The following is an 11997-nucleotide window of genomic DNA, read 5'->3' on the forward strand; positions in this document are numbered from 1 at the left end:
TTCTAACTTGACATAACTATTGGGACTAGTTACCGTCTCGTAAGCTAAATAATCGGTGGTAAAGGTTACTTGGAGAATATTATAATTTTATGTTGAGTCTTCAAGTTCTCTCCTGTTTATTATGTAGCTTGGTTGTCTCATCATAAAATGTAGCAGGTCACTGGAACCTGTTGGTATACTCATGTATACCACAGTGCCGCCCCAGGTTGTTTGGGGAGTATCAGAGCAGCAACACAATAAGAAGGTTGAGGCGACCATAAAGGAGGTATGTGAACACATTGCACTCAGATGTGTTGGCTAGCTGTTGGCAATGAAATCTAAGCTATTGAAATCTATGTTTTAGATTGTTTTTCATACTAGCATGTTGTATCACTCTTTGCTTATTCCTTTGGTGTAGTATCAACTTGAAATATGAGAATAATCTTTAAGCTCAATCACAATTCAAGATTTAGAAGCATTTTGAAGAAGGTGGTGTTTCAACATTGCTCTAAAAGGTGATATTAGTAATTCTTAATTTAATATTCTCCTCTATTGTAATATTATTTTAATGGTGATTGTCTAAGCCTTTTGGCTTAATATCATAAACCAATCTATTCCTGTTGCAGATTTATAATTTTAACCTCCGGTTAAGGAACGACAGAGGCCACTTATCACCATAGTTAATTTTTAGCAAAAAGTTGTTAAAAAAAACTACTTAAAATGTATGATCATTTAACATAATTTTCTCGTCAAGAATCAGAAACTCTGTGCTTGATTAGAATTGCAATGCTAGAGCTTTTCTTAGTAATTTTTATTATGCAAACTTCAATTACTCATGCTTTTGCAGATCTCGTCAAAATCTCTCTAGCACATCATCGTTTTACAATTTTTTTTGTTATCTTTGTTGGATGATATTGATATTATTTTGACTTAGCCATCCTCCTCTGATTTATTTGTTCTGACTTTGTCACGTTTTAATTTAATCTCTTATGCTAATCAAGTCAATGTAGACTTTCTCATTGCAGAGCAAATGTAAAGAGAATAAGGACTCGTTCAAGAAGGTGAGCCGCAAAGTGAGACGATCTCAAGAACTGCTAATTAACGACTAATCTTCACTTTCAAGAATTGTGTTACTCGCAAGATGATCATAAAACTCTGTTTTAAATTTATGCACCATATTTCTAGTCATATTACAATACTACAAATTTTTAGACATCTCTTTCTATCGAGATGTAAAACAACATAATCCTGCCAGTCTGTAACAATAGAATGTTATTTTCATTTTCCATGCAGTATAATCAAATACTCCTAAAGACATTATGCAACAAAAGCTTGTTGTTGGTTTACCTGATACCAAATGGAGATTGTGACAACGAGAATGAAGAGGATGAACACTGGCCATGCAACTTGAGACATGAGAATGATGATGCATAGAAGTTGAACAAGTGCAAAAGCTAATCCTGCCAGTCTGTATGGGATATCAGTGTCAACGGTTGTCTGATCTGATGAAGACTGGAAAAGGTGACAATGGTTAAATTTATACTTTGATATTTAAGCAAGCTACTGAAATTTTTAAATCTGTTAGATAATGCTTCATATATTAACATTGTTACTTTGCTAATTAAAGGAAAGAGTAGTGATATGTCTTTTTGACCTGACAATAAAGAAGAAAGAGAGAAATCAAAGAACTAACCCTATTAAGTATTCGGCTAGAAGGCGTTGTGTCAAAAAATGACATTGGTGCTCTAAAAATGCTTGTTATCATTCCCAGAAATAGCTTTTGTGCTGTTTCAAAGGCAACAGTTGCAAGCAAAACTCCCCTTCCTAGTATAAACATTGAGCTGCTGGCTGACAGTAGAACAAAAATTCCAATAAGTTTTTCTTTGCTCACTTGGTCTTCCTTTTCAGCTACCAATCTGTAGACCCTGAAAGAGAACTTGAAATAATAACAATACTGGAACAAGAGCCCCTTTGTATGCTGAAGTCACAAAGGTGTGGTATACATGCCATTTCACCCTTCCAAATTCCCTGTCTCTTTGATATGATCTCTCCAAAATCTCAGAGCACCCTTTTTGATTATGTTGTTTTACATCTCTGAGCTCCTTGTGTTTTCATCTCTTGCCACTATCATGGCTGCTGGTTTCAAAGGTATTGGTATCATAATCCACTAAATATGCACTATTGTTATTTTCTTGTGAGAAGGTCAATAATTTATCTATCAGGTGAGCTTAACCGGTTTCAACCTGGAGTTAGACCTGACCACGGTTCGGAACCGACGGTTCGACGGTTCGGAACCGCCGGTTCGACGGTTCCAGGCAGGTCGACCCTTAACCTTAACCGCCCAAGATGGTTACGGTTCACGGTTCAGAACCGTCGGTTCACGGTTCGGTTCACGGTTCGTCACGGTTCGTCACGGTTCAAGATTAATATGTTAAGAAAAATTAAAAATTAAAAATTAAACATTAAACCTTAAAAATTAGAAATTAAAATTTATTAAAAAAAGGACTTGCACTTATTTAAGTTGCCTACGTATCCCTTTAGGGGAATCAAAGCCCACGTAGTTCTTTTACATTTTTATCCTTTTACATTTTCATTCACTTCCATTTCTTGTTCCTGTCGTATTTGTTCCTTCAGTATCAAAATCTTCAACTTCGTCATCTGAAAGTTGCATTCCTTGGATTCTTTTCTCCGCTCTGGTCCAATCGTCCAGTAATGCTTGGGCTTCCAATGAGTCGGGAGACAAAGTTGATCGTCGTTCATCTAATATGTTGCCGCCGACACTGAACGTCTGCTCCACAGCAACAGTTGACACTGGACAAGCTAAAATTTCTTTTGCGATCACGGAGAGAACGGGAAAGCTTTGAGCCTTCTGTGACCACCACTTTAAGATAACGAAGTTTTCGCTATCTGCTTCATTAAAATCAAAAGAAGTCGTAAAATAATTCTCAAGTTCCTGTGTGGAACTTGAGGATCCCCGTGGACGTTTTGTCCGTTCTTTTAATAAGAGTTGTGCTTTTGTAAGTTTTAAATTACTACTAGTAGTTTGTTGAATTTCAGAAATATTAATTTGTATTCCATATTTTGCATAATATTGATTATAAATATCATATAAATAAATTCTAACATTATATATAATATTAGCGGGATCAGGGGAAGAAGAATCTTTAATTGGAATTAAAGCATCATAATATAAAGTTAACATTTCTTGTAAAACTTCTAATTTAAATCTAGGATCTAAAGCAAATGCAATTAAATAAATTTCAGGAATTAAATAAAAATATTTTTCCCATTTAGTTTTCATAGCTAAGATGCAAGGAGATAAAGATTCATTATTAATATGTTCATTTAAAACTAATACTATATTAGAAAAATTTTCTAAAACTAATTGAGCAGTGGGATAATAAACACCGGAAAGTTGTTCGGTTGCATCATTAAATACTTTTAAAATTTCACAAATACTACTACAAATATTCCATTGTTGTGAAAATAAATATATATTAGTATTAGTGTTTTGTGCAAAAAATGAACATAATAATTCTTTATATTGAAATGAATCTTGTAATAATTGGTATGTTGAATTCCAACGTGTTGGTACATCACGTGGAAATTTTTTAGGTCTCATTCCATTAATTTTACAAAACCTACCCCATTGTTTCATTATAGATGGATGAGACCATAAATAAGAAATTGCAATCCTAATTGGTTTAATATAACTTTCTAAAATTTTTAAACCATCTTGAACACATAAATTTAAAACATGACATACACAATGAATATGAAAAAATAAGCCTCCAATAATAGGTTGACAAACAAATTTTAGATCATCTATACAAGCGGTATTAGAACTAGAATTATCTAATGATATTGAAAATATTTTATGAGTTAAACCATATTCTTCTAAAATTAAACATAATAATTGTGCGATATTATGAGCATTATGTGATTCATCAAAAACTCTATAAGCTAATAATCTTTTTTGGAGGTTCCAAGAGTTATCGATCCAATGGCAAGTCACACCTATATACGAATGTGTTTGCCAATGATCACTCCAAATATCGGAACATAAAGAAACTTTATTATCTAATTTATTAAATTCATCAATTAAATTCTTTTTTCCTTGTTTTACTAATTTTTTAATTGTACGAGTAAGTGTAGTCCTAGGAACACGTTTAGCACATGGATTAAGAGATTCTTTACAAAAATCTTCAAATGTGCATTTAGATCCAAAACTAAAAGAAAGATGTTCTACGGAAACAAATTTAGCTAATGATTCTCTAAATTTATTATCCAAATATAAAAATAAACCTGAATCGGTACTACCGCTAGTTGAAGAAAATCTTGATAATTGTGTTTGAGAACGGTCGAGTCCATATTCCGTCGGGTGCTTCGTTTCTACATGTCGTTTCAACGACCCATAGCCGCCGCCGGCTTGGAATTTGTAGGAAGCATTACATTTTGCACGCATTTCTCCCGACGGAAGAGTGACCTTCTCAAAATGTTTAGTAAAAATAGAAGACTTTAGAGGAGGAAGTTCCCGAACCTTAGAAGTAATTGCATCGGTACTTCCTTGTGTTTCGGGTGTCGGATTAGGAAGATGCTCGATCTCATCATCGGTGGATTGAATGTTGGGGTTGGGGTCCTCCTCCCGCGGATTCATTATTTGCTTTCCCTTCCGAGCTCGAGATGATGCACCTCCGCGGCCTCCTTCCATTGTAATTGAAAATTGAAAACGAAAGCGTGTAGAGATTAGAGAATACAAAAATGAGATTAAGAGTAGAGAAGATGTGTGTGAAAAATGATGAAATGAGCTCTCTATTTATAGAGTTTTGATAGTAACGGACACTAAATCATAGCCATTGATTAAAAAACAGTCAAATGATCCTAACCGTTGAAAAAAATACCTAAAAAACCCTCCCAACGGCTACGAACCGTCGGTTAACCGGCGGTTCCAACGGCTATGAACCGCCGGTTAACCGGTGGTTCAAGCCGTTAAAAAAAAAAAAAAATTTTGCGGCTGAACCGCCGGTTCAACCCGCCGGTTAACCGGCGGTTCGCCGATTTTTACACCCAATGAACCAGAACCGGCCCGGTAACTTGCCGGGCCGGTTCCGGTTCGACCCGGTTACGGGCCCGGGTCGGGTCCGGGCCAGACCTGGGTCGGGTCCGGGCCAGACCTGGCCCGGGGTCGGGTCTACCTGGAGTGAGAATGGAGTACGAAGAAGAGTTGTCTGTCATTAATTCTCAACAAGAATGATGGTAATTTTTGGTAAGTTTTGACTCCCTAGTTATAATGTCTTTCATTATCTATGTTTCAAAATTATGCACATATTTGCTAGATTTTTACTGGTTTAATTTTTTTTGATTGATTGACATTTCTTTGAATTGTTTCTGATGTGTTCAAATCATACGTTGTCCAAGTTATCTAGTTTAACTTTATTGCTATTACTTAAATTCAAAATTCTTAGCTGTTTGTGCATAATTAAACAAGTGTTATTCCAATTCCACCCTCTTTTACTCATGTTTCACAAAAACATAAAATATTTAGTCATATCATTATAGTTGGCAGGACTTTCTGATGAGAGGTTGGAAATCTCTTTTTTCCATTTTCAAAAAGAAGTACCAAGAATACGTTCATTGGCACTTCTCAAATACTGATTAATTAAAAAGGACCCTAGTTAAGAGAGTTGGATCGTGGAGCTGATATCATTGTTGCTACACCAGGATGTTTGAATGATATTCTGAATATGAAAAGATTGAAGCTCCATCAAGTACTGATTAATTAAATTGCAACTATGAGAAAACTTTGTTGCAATAATTTCTGGTTTGGAATATATTAAGTTCCCTAGAATGATAAATCTATCACTATATGATGTGGTTGAGATAGATGATGAATGTGTCTCTTTTTAAGCATTCAAATTAGTCATCTTGTTACCTGGTGCTCTTACTACTTTTTCAACTATGATTTTTGGTCTTGGTTTACTAATATATTATTTATGTGTTTTTATAGTTTACAAATCTCAAGTACTCCAGAGTTGAAATTGATGAAGTGCGGTTCGAGTGGGTTGAATGCATGCTAGATTACATTTGAAGTGCGGTTCTACCTTGATGTGTTGTTAAAAGAATGTTCTACCTTAATGATTCTGATATCTATTAACTTTTGATATAAAAAGAATGTTTGTGCATTTTATGGATACTGTTGTAAGAAGATTATTTATGTAATTTGTGAATATTTGTGTATTTTATGGATACTGTTGAATGAAGAATATTTGTATAATTTGTGAATATTTGTGTATTTTTTTTGTTACTATCGGTTTTTTATTGTTTCAGAAATCAAATTTGTGAAAAATACCGATATTACATCGGTTTTCCACCGCTGCAAAACCGATGTTATTAACTAATATTACATCGGTCGTATACCGCTACCAAAACTGGTGTTATTAACATATAATATTACATCGGTTTTACACCGTTGATGAAACGATGTCGTTAAGTGATACTACACCAGTTAATAACCGATTCATACACCGGTGTCGTTAAGTGATACTACACCGGTTTTAACCTGATGTCTAAAATGGTAGACCTTTTACATCGGCTTCATAGACATCGGTCGAAAATGTAATAGACACCGGTGGAAAACCGATGTCTATGAGGGTTTTTGTTGTAGTGACTTGATGTGAAAATCCTAGTAAGTGAAGCTAAGTAGATGAAAAATCCTGGTGAGTGAAGCCAGGTAAAAAGTCCTATTTGTTGGATTGAAAGTGCTAGAGGGGGGGGGGGGGGGGAATAACGCTCATAGCTTTCACTTTTCGTTTCGGAAAACTTAACGAGTAAACGCAGCGAATATAAGAACAAACAATGTAGACACCAATATTTGCTTGGTTCGGAGCCTTGGGTGATTCTTACTCTAAGGCCCGCGATTGTTGATCGCTTTCGGTGGGCAATCACTATCAATTCGTAAATCTTTACAACTTTTGACGTACAATTCAAAGCAATAAAATATACAAACGACAAGAGAAAATAGTAAAGTTGAAGCGTCTGGTCGTCGGAGTCTAGTTGTGGCTTTGTCAGAATGTTCTTTAAGCAGCACACGAAAGATGGTGATAGGACCTTTGGGTTCGACTAGAGGGGGTGAATAGCCTTTCTTTCAAATTGTGACCTATAATTCGTTAGCGGAAGCACAAAAGGAATGAATTTGAAAAATAATAAAAAGACAAGGCTAACTCCTGAATTTACTTGGTCTCCACCTCCTTGAAGTGACTAATCCAAGGCACGCACACACCCAATCAAGCTTCACTAAGAAATTCTCCTTTTCGATCTAAGAACGAAGGTGGAGAAACCTTTACAAGATGATCTCTTCCTCTCACAAGATTTAGAATGAGCTTAGGAAGAAGAGAATGAGAGTTCTAAGACTTGGGGTCGCTTGGAGAGCTTAACAGTATTTTTGCATCAGTTGCATTTGTCTCTCCAAGCTTCTAACCTTATATACAAATTGTTGAAAATTACAATACCAGTCGATTGATGAAACATACAGTTGACTGGTAGCACGCAACGACTACTGTTCTTGTTCAAATCTGCGAAGATTCTGTGCGGCATCATCCTAATAGTATTATACCAGTTGACTGGTAAAACATGCAGTTGACTGGTATCTGTGAGCGAATAGAATGTTTGACACTCCCACTCATCCTCTCCGGAGTTGTCCTTGAAGCCTTCCTCCTCAGCCCTTGTCCCTCAGATGCACTTAAGCCTACAGCTCTTCTTCGTGCCATTCTTCACGTTGCCTTGAGGTTTACTTCCCTTCACTTCGTTGCTCCTTGTCGGTGGTCCCTCGGATGCACCATCCTTCACCAATCTTCAAGGACCTGAGTCATGAGATCAGACTTTCCAAACTTGTGTAATTTTATCAATTCCTGCACCACTTAAGTACATATTAGAACCAATATAAAACCTAACTTAAATTCTTTGACACACACATCAAAAATAATGATTGTCCAATTAATCCTAGGTCTATTGTATCAACAGATGGATCACATTTCAAATGATGTCCCAAGCTGTTAGTCGAATCCTGCATATAAAACTCGTGGAGGGCGCCCTCACCCGCACCAAATCCGCAGCGTAGATGAGCTCTGACCACTTCGCAGCTTATCCGCCTGAGGGCACCCTCAACCTCCATGAGGGCACCCTCATGCCAAGGTCCAGGGCGCCCTCAAGCTCCATGAGGGCGCCCTCGCGCTAGTGTCCAGCGCACCCTCAAGCTCTATGAGGGCGCCCTCACATCTTGCTGCGAGAGGGTTTCTTCTTGCAAAATAGGTTAGTCCAGAATCCAAAAACATATTCTACAAAACAGAGTTAGCATAATTAAACACAATAAATATGATTATTTGACAGTCACTGATTGTTTGATTCTAACTTCGGATTCCCGACCGAAAACCCTAGGTCGAACCGACGCCTACTGTTCCCTCACCAGGGAACGCGTCCTCACCTACTCCACTCAGGAGAGTTTACCTGTTGCCAGTTGATCCTCTAGACCAACTGGACTTTTACTCAGCGCCCGAGGCTCCAGGACTTTCTGCTAGACGTCCGCTCGACGACCCGCCCAGTCTTTCACCTGGTTCACGACACCAGGACTTTCTACCTAGAGTTCTCAACTCTAGGACTTTTACCCGAAGCTCTCGATCTGCCAAGACTTCCCACTTAGGGTTACCACCCCTAGGACCTAGGGTTACCTTCCCCTAGGGTTTTCTACCTGCCTAACCGTAGCTAAGACTTTTGCCTAAGTACACTTAGGACTTTTTTGCAAACTCATTTACACACATTAGATAACAAGACAACCTAACTTTAAACCCTTTGACATGATCAAAATGCAGGTTCGATCGTCGGATGCTTCCCGCACCAACATTATTGAGTGTAACTGGGCAGATGAAAATCCTGGTGAGTGAAGTTAGATGAAAATCCTGGTGCTAGAAACTAGGTTAAAATCCTAGTGAGTGAAGCTAGGTGATGGAAAGTCTTAGTGAGTGAAGTTAGACAGTTAGAAAATCCTAGTTAGTGAAACCAGGTAAAATCCCTAGTGAGTGAAGCTAGATAAATGGAAAATCCTGATAAGTGAAGCCATGTGAAAATCCCTAGTGAGTGAAGGTAGGCAGTGAGAAAATCCTAGTGAGTGAAGCCAGGTAAAAAGTTCTAGTGAGTGAAGCTAGGCAGTTAGGGAAGTCCTAGTAAGTGAAACTTGACAGATGAAAGTTTAGGTGGGTTAATGGTTGACCGGACATTTGTGATTGGAAGTCCAAGTGGGTCAAGGATGACCAGACACTTGGCACAAGATGGTAAGTCCAATTGGGTCAAGGTTGACCAGACAATTGGCACGAGGAGAAAAGTCCAAGTAGGTTAAAGGATTGACCGGACACTTGGTGGAGAAGTCCTAGCAGGTCAAGATTAACCAGATGCTAGACAATGAGGCGTCCCAATAGGTTATGATTGACCGGATGTTGGGTAAAGGAACCCTAGACTTAGGTTTGGAAGTTAGGGTTTAGTAATCGATTAGGCTAATCGATTACCATTGCTTAAGCAATTACCCTAATCGCTTAAGCAGTTTGATTAAGGAAACAGAAAGATCCGTAATTGATTAGGGTAATCGATTACGACGTGCTTAATTGATTAAGTAGTTTTTGCGAGTGCACGGAGAGGGTCGTAATCAATTATGACATGCTTCATCAATTACAGTAATCGATTAAGTACTTTTTATGAGTGCACGGAGAGGGTCGTAATCAATTATGAAATGCTTCATTAATTACAGTAATCGATTAAGTACTTTTTATGAGTGCACAGAGAGGTGTCTAATCGATTAGGAATAGTTAATCGATTAGGGTAATCGATTAAGCTTCATAAAAATAGTTGTTATGCATGTTGCTGACGTGGTAGTCGATTAAGAAAATTCTTAATCGATTAAGGTGCCAATGGTAACCCTAGTAAAGGATATTTCATGCATTGTTTAATCAACTCTTCACTCCATTTTCTCCGCTAATTCTTGAAAGATCAAGGCAGAGGTTCTATTGCATTTCTGAAGCTTACAAGAGACATTCACAAGCAACAAGGGATAACAATAGGGTCTTTCATTTGTATTTGTATATTTACTTCTTGTTTCGAGTTGTATTCCTTGTTCTTGAGTTGTAGATGCTTCTCTACCTCCGGAGTGTTTCCGAGAAGGAGTGTATTTATAGTGGATGTGTGAGAGAGGGTCAGATCCTTAGATTAGTCACCTCATTTGAGATGGATACCAAGTAAATCCATCTTGTTAGCATTGAAGGAGCTTGCTTCAAGTAGTCTGTTGCAAATCATCATCATTCGAAGCGAGCGAGCTATTCACCCCCCCCCCCCCCCTCTAGCTCTGAAGTGCCCCAATAAGTAGTATCAGAGTGAGGCTACTCTTCATTGGACTTATCGCCGAAAAGGGCAATAACTAGAGGAAGAAGAAGAAGTTGAAGCCCCAATTTCACCAACTTAAAGTCTTCATCAAAAGAGATCAACTTCAAAATGGATTTCCGAGATGGACTCAGATATGATACAAGAGCACCTCCACCATTTATAGAGTCAAGTTTCAATTTTTGGAAATCAAGGATCGAAAACTAATTCACGATGGAATTAGAGCAATGATTTGCTCTAATGGAGGGATTTTAGGCTCTAAAAGATAGCAAAGGCAAGATTATCAAGAGAAACTTTTGGAGCAAGGAGCAAATCAAAAAATGAGGATAAAATGATAAGGTAACCAAAATTTTAGTTAAATTATTACCTAGCACAATTATATGCAAAATTGGAGAATTCCAAGATGCCAAGGAGCTTTGGATAAAATTAGCAAGAATCCATGAAGAACCATCCACTACACTAAATCAAGAAAAATCTAAAGAGGGTGACTCATTGGATCAAGAGGAAGAGGAAGAGGAAGAGGAAGAGGATTTAGAGGTTAAGAGGTGCTCAACATCCAAGGAAGAAATTGAGGAAGAGCCATCCTCATTAGAGTGCACAAACCAAAGGCAAAGGAGTATACTCTGTTGGATCGAAAGCGCTAGAGGAGGGGGTGAATAGCGCTCATGGCTTTCACTCTTTTCGAATTCGTAAAACTATCGAGTTATAAAGCAGCGGAATAAAATAAAGAACACACAAAAAGCACACCAAGATTTACTTAGTTCGGAGCCTAGGGTGACTCCTACTCCAAGGCCCACGCTCATTGAGCGTTTACGGTGGGAAACAACTATATTTCGTAAAATCTATTACAAGCTAAGTACAAATTAACAATAAATGAACTTTATACCGACAACAGCAAAATGGAAATTGAAGCTTCGGGTCGTTGGGATGTTGTTGCAGCACTTCGAGATCGTCTCGTAGGCAGCTTGCAGTGTAAGGATTGCTTAGAATTCGTTGTCTCAAGCTGCTGGTCGAAGTCCCCTTTTAAACATTGTTGGAGGCGCCTCCAAGCCTGTCCGAGGCGCCTCCAGGCCGCCGAGTCGCACGCATGGATCAGCTCTAATCTGGTCGCACCTTATCCCACTAAAGGCGCCTCCAAGTTGCTCCAAGGCACCTCCAATGCCTGGTCCAAGGCGCGTCTAGTGACCTCTGAGGCGCCTCCAGCGTCTCGGGACAGCTGGCTTCGGCTAGCACCCGAGGCGCCTCCAAGCCCTATGGAGGCGCCTCGGACACTGTTCATCCGAGGTTAAAGATACTCCTTCGTTCTTGCAAATTGTGTTAGTCCCAAACACAAACCCTGCAAAACAAAGTTAGCACATGAATAATATAATAAATATACTTGACAGTCATCGAACTATCCGGGTTTGACTTCGGATTTTCAACCGGAAACCCTAGGTCGACCCGACACCTACTGTTCCCTCTACGGGGAACGCGTCCTCACCTACTCCACTCAGGAGATTTTACTTGGTGTCAGTGCGATCCTCCAGATCGACTGGACTTTTGCTCAGCGTTCGAAGCTTCCGGACTTTCTGCTGGACTTCCGCTTCCCGGCTGGTCCAG

The 11997-nt window shown here is 38.6% G+C and overlaps 1 long non-coding RNA gene across 1 annotated transcript; it reads left to right on the top strand.

Moving 5' to 3' along the window:
• The first annotated feature begins 213 nt into the window (after nucleotides 1-213).
• Nucleotides 214-1228, top strand: LOC122007852. The gene is made up of 3 exons (XR_006119133.1): nucleotides 214-265; nucleotides 398-494; nucleotides 990-1228. It is a non-coding gene; the product is annotated as an uncharacterized LOC122007852 (long non-coding RNA).
• Nucleotides 1229-11997: the final 10769 nt, after the last annotated feature.

The sequence above is a fragment of the Zingiber officinale genome, chromosome 8A (assembly GCF_018446385.1).
Source record: "Zingiber officinale cultivar Zhangliang chromosome 8A, Zo_v1.1, whole genome shotgun sequence".
Lineage (NCBI taxonomy): Eukaryota > Viridiplantae > Streptophyta > Magnoliopsida > Zingiberales > Zingiberaceae > Zingiber > Zingiber officinale.